The sequence below is a fragment of the Euphorbia lathyris genome, chromosome 2 (assembly GCF_963576675.1).
Source record: "Euphorbia lathyris chromosome 2, ddEupLath1.1, whole genome shotgun sequence".
NCBI classification, from domain to species: domain Eukaryota; kingdom Viridiplantae; phylum Streptophyta; class Magnoliopsida; order Malpighiales; family Euphorbiaceae; genus Euphorbia; species Euphorbia lathyris.
This window is the reverse complement of record NC_088911.1, coordinates 103,213,221-103,220,915: the sequence shown is the minus strand read 5'-3', so window position 1 is coordinate 103,220,915 and position 7,695 is coordinate 103,213,221. Positions and strand designations below refer to the sequence as shown.

Here is a 7,695-nt window from a genome sequence, read left to right as displayed (position 1 = left end):
ACTTTTACTTGTTTCCCTGAACCTCGAGTCCTCATCCTGTTATAGCGACTAAATAGGGACACCCAAAGATAATTATCAAACGATATATGGGGAACGGTGTGAAAAAGAAAAGAATGTAAAACAATGTTGAACTAGGGTCCGCAATGCAGTCAATCCCTTAAGTAGAAAAATGAGTGAAACGGCCTGTTGCCAGAACCGTCATTATGACAACGTTTCAGTGAGCGCCACCTGTAAGTGTGGTTGTGGCAACAGCCGCGTCCAGTCGAAATGACGCCTGGGGAAGTAAACGGTTTCTTTTCGAGTTTGAAATTACTATACCCTACCCACTTTGGGTTTACCGAGAAAGGTGCAATAGTATAATAAGTACCAAACAAACAGATTGATTTGATGTTCACTTTATCTGCCCTATGTTTACTTACCCAAGGTCTTCACCTCAAAATATTTTTTCACTCTCCCTTTTTAAACAAGTAAAAAGCTAAAACTTTTCCCTTATGAAGAGTAAAAGTTTTACATCTTTGCTCGTTCAAAGGGATTAACTTAATTTCAGGCCCTCATTTGACACAGGACTAATCTTAACCAAACTAAGCAATGCTAACTAAAATATTTCAAAAATGTAAAATAAAGTACGAAAGTGCAAGGTTACTTGTGCTGCAATTGGTGTTTGCAGCTGACACATTGTTCTTGATTCTATTGGCTCGGGGGGCCTTGGAAGTGGACAGTGTCAATCTTCCTTGTGTGATCATTCTCGAGATAAGGTTTTAGCCTTTGCCCGTTCACCTTGAAAGGTTCATGACCCTCCTTGCCAATTTTTACAGCCCCGTGACCGAACACCTTGTTCACTGTATACGGCCCTGACCATCTTGATTTCAGTTTTCCAGGGAACAGTCTGAGCCTTGAATTGTACAAAAGGACCCTCTGTCCTTCTTGAAAGTTTTTCTCCTGGATTTTTCTGTCATGCCATATCTTGGTTTTTTCCTTATAATTCACGGCGTTTTCATAGGAAAACAGCCTGAATTCTTCAATGTCACAGAGTTGCAATCTTCTTTGTTCGCCCACAGCCTGTTTCTCAAAATTCAAGAAAGTTAAAGCCCAAAAGGCTCTATGTTCCATTTCTACGGGAAGATGACAGGACTTTCCATACAACAATCTAAATGGAGACATTCCAATGGGTGTCTTATATGCAGTTCTATATGCCCATAAAGCATCGTCAAGCTTGTTTGCCCAGTCTTTCCTAGAATTGCCGACAGTTTTTTCCAAAATTCGTTTGATTTCACGATTTGAAATCTCTACCTGTCCACTAGTTTGTGGATGGTAAGGCGTGGCAATTCTATGAGAGACTCCAAGCTTGCCCATCAGCTTTTCAAATTTAGCATTGCAAAAGTGGGTTCCTTGATCACTAATGATCGCTCGTGGGACGCCGAATCGGGCAAACAGCCTTTTAAGGAATTTTACAACCACACGGGCGTCATTGGTGGGACTAGCAATTGCCTCAACCCACTTGCTCACATACTCGACTGCAACTAAGATGTATTTATGCCCAAAAGACGTAGGGAATGGTCCCATGAAATCTATGCCCCATATATCAAATATTTCACAAACAACAATGTTGTTGAGGGGCATGGCATTTCGAGCTGAAATATTGCCTGTTCGTTGGCACTTATTACAAGTGCGAACAAACTCATTGGCATCCTTGAAAATGGTTGGCCAGAAAAAACCTGATTGAAGTACTTTGGCTGCAGTTCTGCTTGCGCTATGATGTCCTCCTGCTTCTCTATCGTGACAATGGCTCAAAACAGCCTGTCCTTCCTCTTGAGAGATGCACCTGCGAATGATTTGATCGGCGCACAACCTGAAAAGATAGGGTTCCTCCCAAAAATAATATTTGATCTCTGAATAAAACTTCTTTCTTTGGTTAGTCGACATGTTATGAGGTTTAAGTGAACTAGCAAGGAAATTCGCAATGTCGGCAAACCATGGAGCATGCTATATAGTATACAGACGCTTGTCTGGAAATATCTCGACAATTTCTGATTGTTCCTTGCTGCTCGGATGAGAAATTCTGGACAAATGATCAGCCGCCACATTCTCGGTTCCATTCTTGTCCTTGATCTCGAGATCAAACTCTTGAAGTAAGGGTAACCACCGTATCAGCCTTGGCTTTGGATCTTTCTTTGCGAACAGGTAGCGTAACGCAGCATGGTCTGTGTAGATAATGACTTTTGACAAAACCAAGTAGGGACGGAATTTGTCAAAAGCATATACTAGTGCGAGAAGCTCCTTCTCTGTAGTGGTGTAGTTCTGTTGAGTCTCGGTTAATGTTTTGCTTGCATAATAGATGGGCCGGAATTTTTTCTCAATCCTTTGCCCAAGAACAGCTCCCACACAAGTATCGCTAGCATCACACATCATCTCAAACGGCTGTTCCCAGTTGGGTCCTGCCAGTATAGGTGAGTTGATCAGCTTGCCCTTTAATAGTTCAAATGCCTTTAGACAGCTTGTATCAAATAAGAATTCTACATCTTTATGTAGCAAGGCAGACAAGGGTAACGCGATCTTTGAGAAATCTTTGATAAACCTTCGGTAGAACCCTGCGTGCCCAAGGAAACTTCTCACATCCTTGACATGAGTTGGAACAGCAAGTTTCTCTATCACCTCCACCTTGGCTTTGTCCACTTCCATCCCCTTTTCAGAGATTTGATGCCCGAGAACGATTCCGCCAGTAACTATGAAGTGGCATTTCTCCCAATTTAAGACTAAATGGGTCTCCCTACATCGCACTAGCACAGCCTCAAGGTTGTTCAGACAGCTCCCAAATGAATTTCCATAAACAGAGAAATCGTCCATGAAGATTTCCACAGTCCGTTCCACCATATCATAAAATATAGACATCATGCACCTTTGAAACGTAGCTGGGGCATTGCATAATCCAAATGGCATGCGTCTGTAGGCATATGTTCCGTAGGGGCATGTGAAAGTGGTCTTCTCTTGATCTTCACTGTGAATGGCAATCTAATTGTACCCCGAGTATCCGTCAAGGAAACGATCCTTCCTCGTTGCCTCGTTAAGCTTCCGATAGTCCACACAGACTCGCCATCCTGTTATGGTTCTTGTGGGGACCAACTCATTTTTCTCATTGAGAACCACTGTGGTTCCTCCTTTCTTTGGCACAACATGAACAGGGCTCGTCCAGACACTATCAGAGATGGGATAAATGATTCCTGCATCCAACAGCTTGATCACCTCTTTCCGCACAACCTCCTTCATGTGGGGGTTCAGTCTGCGCTGTGGCTGGATAGACGGCTTGTGATCTTTCTCCATCAGAATTCTATGAACGCGGACTGTCAGACTAATACTCTTGATATCGTTAATTTTCCATGCAATCGCATCCCGGTTTCTACGCAGTACCTTCATAAGTTGAGCTTTCTGATCAGTGGTTAGCTTTGAAGATATAATCACCGGGCTTCCGCTAGGTGGTTCCAGAAATGCATACTCTAGGTGTGATGGTAAAGGTTTTAGTTCTGGTTTAGTCAATGGCACAGTGGGTATTTCAGGTGGTTCTTGATGAGTGGGAACAGTGGGATCTAGAGGAGGTGTAAGAAAGTTAGTTTCAATGGAACATCCTGTTCCTTCACATAAATTCACCTCTTCTCCCAAGAGAGACTCCAGAGTGTCTTGTCCCTGTTCCTGCAAAGTGGACAGACTTTGGAAATCATCTAAGAAACAACATGTGTCATCACTAGTGTTAGCTCGTCTCATAGCCTCATTCATTTTGAAAATGATTTCCTCCCCATTAATTCTTAAAAATAGTTGTCCCTCTCCTACATCTATCAATACTTTACCCGTTGCTGAGAACGGTCTACCCAAGATAATAGGAACATGCAGGTCCTCATCTATATCCATTATGATGAAATCAACAGGCAAAATGAATTTTCCTACTTTGACCAACACATCTTCCACTACTCCCCTAGGGTAACATACCGACCGGTCAGCCAACTGAATGGACATTCTGGTTGGTTGTGGTTCTCCTAGTTCTAGCTTAGCATACACAGAATATGGTATAAGGTTTATGCTAGCTCCTAGGTCACATAGTGCATTTTCAATATTTAACTTGCCAATTGAACAGGGAATAGAAAAACTCCATGGATCCTTCAGCTTTTTCGGAAGCTGCTTGTTCTGGAGTATTGAAGAACAGTCCCTGTTTAGTTAGATCATCGAGATGTTTTCCAACTTCTTCTTGTTTGACAAGATATCTTTTAAGAATTTTGCATATATCGGCATTTGGGCAAGTGCTTCTACGAAGGGAATGTTGATATGCAGCTTCCTCAATGTGTCTAGCACCTTAGAATTTTGCTCTTCAAGCTTCTTGTTTATCAACCTCGTCGGATAAGGCACATGTGGTACATATGGTGGAGGTGGTTTGTACCTCTTTCCTTGTTCCTCCTGGTCTTGATCAACGGTTAATTCTACCCCGACGGGTTCTTCTTGACTTGGAACAGTTTGTTTCTTCTGATCTTCAGCATTTTGAGAGGTGCCTGCACACTCAGCATTTTCATCAATAGAAAAAGTTGGTTGAGTTTTCTTACCAGATCTCAGAGTAATGGACATGACATCTCCTTTGGGGTTTGGCTAGGTGTTACTTGGCATCATCCCTTTTCCTTTGGACGAAGATGCAGCGAGTTGATGGACCTGTGTCTCTAGATTTTTAATTGACGCATGTGTCTGCTTCATGAATTGCATCATCATGGTCTTCATGTCCTGTTCTTTATCTTCCTTTGGTGGAACAGGCTGTTTGTAGTGTTGTTGAGGTTGTCTCTGGTACTGTCCTCCTTGTTGCTGCTAATACCTTGGTTGTTCTTGATTTGGCTGCCCAGTCCATCTGAAGTTCAGATGATTTCTTGTGGCTGGGTTATAGGTATTTGAGTATGGGTTTGGTGGGTTCCTTTGATTATATCCGGCATAATCACATTGCTCCTGTTCACCTTTCCCTTGCTTGACTCCAGGACAGTTTATATTGAAATGAGGTCCTCCACAAAAATCACAAACATCATTGAACGGTTGTTCGCTGTGAATGGATGATACATTAATCTTGCTGAGCTGCTTTGCAAGCTGTTCCACCTGGGTGGTTAGTTTCGACACAACATCATCATTCCCCGCTCTTTTTCCTTCACTCCTAGCGGAGTGTCAGTTATAGCTCGTGCTTACGACTCTCTCAATAAGGTTGTACAAGGCTTGTGGTTCAAGATCTTTGGGGTTACCATTGGCAATGGATTCAATCTGTATTTTATAAATGTTGGTGACTCCATTGTAAAAATTCTGCACTTGCATCCATATGGGGATGCCATGATTTGGTACCCTTCTTAATAATTCCTTGTATCTTTCCCATGCCTCGGCTAAGGATTCATCCTCTTCCTGGACAAAATGGGATACCTTATTCCTGAGTTTGATGGCCTGTCTAGGTGGAAAATATTTCATTAGAAAAGCACTGGCCATTTCTTCCCAAGTGGTGATCGTCCCTGGCTATAGATTCTTTAACCAGTTCTTTGCTTTGTCCTTGAGCGAAAAAGGAAACAGCTTTAGTCTAATCACATCATCAGAAATTCCTCGTTTTGATCTAAAAGTGTTGGACAGTGTGATGAACTCCTGGATATGCCCGTTTGGATCTTCCGACTGATATCCATTGAATTGCACCGCGGCCTGCAACATTTGTATCATGGATGCTTTCACTTCAAACATGTTGTTTCCTTCGTTAGGCAACACAATGCACGACGAGTGTCCTTCCGTGGTCGGCCTGGAATAGTCTCTGATCCTCATAACTGGAGGATTGTTGTTCTCTCCTTCCTCTTCTTGATTAGGTTGAACTGGTTGTTCTGGTGGCACTCTTCCAGCCATCCTTCTTTCTCTTTGTCACTCTCTTTGTCTTGCTCATCGAGCTCCCACTCGGTTTTGTCTACACATTCTATCTAGTTCGAGATCGATAGGAAAAACTGGAGGTCCAGCTCTGCGCATAAACAAATGGAGAACTCCTTCTGGCTGCACTATTTTAGCAAACAGATTAAAAACACCTTGTTTCACAGAAATTTTTAGTTAAATTTTGTTGCTTTCAATCCCAGACAACGGCGCCAAAAACTTGTTGTCCTCCGAACAGACTCTAGCAAGTGCACTAGATACAAGTAATAAAGTGATAATTTGAGTATCGTCTCCACAAGGATTGATGACCAAATTTTACTAGAAAAATGTTGCAGAACAGGGTGTTCGTGGTGTGTGAATTCTTTATAGTGAGAGATATCGTGAATAGAAGCTGAGTGGAACGGAACTCAGCATGAAAGAATAGAAGCTGAGTAGAGTAGAACTCAATATCAGAAGTCTCCTTCAAAGTTGCCAGAACGAAGCTGACTAAATTAGAAGACTCCTTAAGAATTGTATAAACAGAACGGAGCTGACTAAGAAGGAACTCAGCATGGAAGTTGAACATTCGAAGATAACGAATGAAGCTGAGTGACAGTCAGGATAGCATGAAGGATCCATTCACTAAAGGACAAAGTCTGCCAATCTTCTGCACCAATAATTGAAGCCTCGAAAATACACAGAAGACTAATTCCAAGAAACATGGGTCAATGGATTATTGGTAAAAGACAACTGCACAAAAAGACAAGTCTGAAGTAAGAAGACAAAGCCTGACGCCTGAAGAAAACAGAGGAAGGGAATGGCCTGTACAGTCTGAAGCTGACCAGAAGATGTTCCCTAAAAGAGCCGTTTTAGTGTTAATGGCTAAAACAATTCAAATGATCCATATGCAGATTTCCATCTATAAAAGGACACTCAAGAACCTTGGATCATTGCCGAATTACAAAGAAGAAAAATCCAAGAGAGAAATCTTAAAAGCACTCAAATACAAAGATCTTACACAAAATTTTCTATTCTTTGTGTAAATGTTAGAGTGATTCTGTGTAATCTTCTAAAGTGTTCTTTACTGAAAAGAGAACAAGTGTTTATCAATTGTAATATTGAGAGTGTATGCTGAGTGCTTGGTTGTAAGCATTCAGTGGTAGAAAAATCTAAGTGATGGGTTGTAGTACTTAGTAGGAGCTGAGTAGACGAATAGAGGACGTACTCTTGCATACTCACTGCCTTGTAAAGGGTTTGTGCTCTACCTTGAAAGAGCTCAGTAGTGGATTGAAAATCCCAGGAGGAACTGGGGACTGGACGTAGGCACAGAGGCCGAACCAGGATAAGTCGTGCTGAGTAACTTCTAAACTCTTTCTCTCAATATATATATATATGTGCATGTGTTGCTTGTGATATTTACTCAGCATATAAATTGTTAAAACTGAAACTGAGTAAATCTGAGTGCTGAGTTGGAAGCTGACCTCTCAAAAGATTAAGGCACTCAGCAGGCGCTGCGACAAGATTGAGGAGGTCAAACTGAGTGATCTTCGATATCTCCTCCAAGACAACTCAACATTGCATAGCAACATAGAAGTTATGCACAAGTTTGTCTTGGAAGTCCAATCAGATTCAAAGAAACTGAAAAAGGACGTCACCACCTTTCAGAACCAAATAAAAGGTTCAACTAAGAATAAACCCCATGTTGAGTACTCAGGTACTGGTCAGCATAAACAGTTTACTCAATGTAGCTGTTGTGGGAAGAAAGGACACACAAAAGCTATGTGCTGGCATAACAAACAGACTGTCCAA

The 7,695-nt window shown here is 41.9% G+C and overlaps 1 non-coding gene across 1 annotated transcript; it reads left to right on the top strand.

Moving 5' to 3' along the window:
• The first annotated feature begins 5,335 nt into the window (after positions 1-5,335).
• Positions 5,336-5,442, top strand: LOC136221050 (small nucleolar RNA R71). The gene has a single exon (XR_010684841.1). It is a non-coding gene; the product is annotated as a small nucleolar RNA R71 (small nucleolar RNA).
• Positions 5,443-7,695: the final 2,253 nt, after the last annotated feature.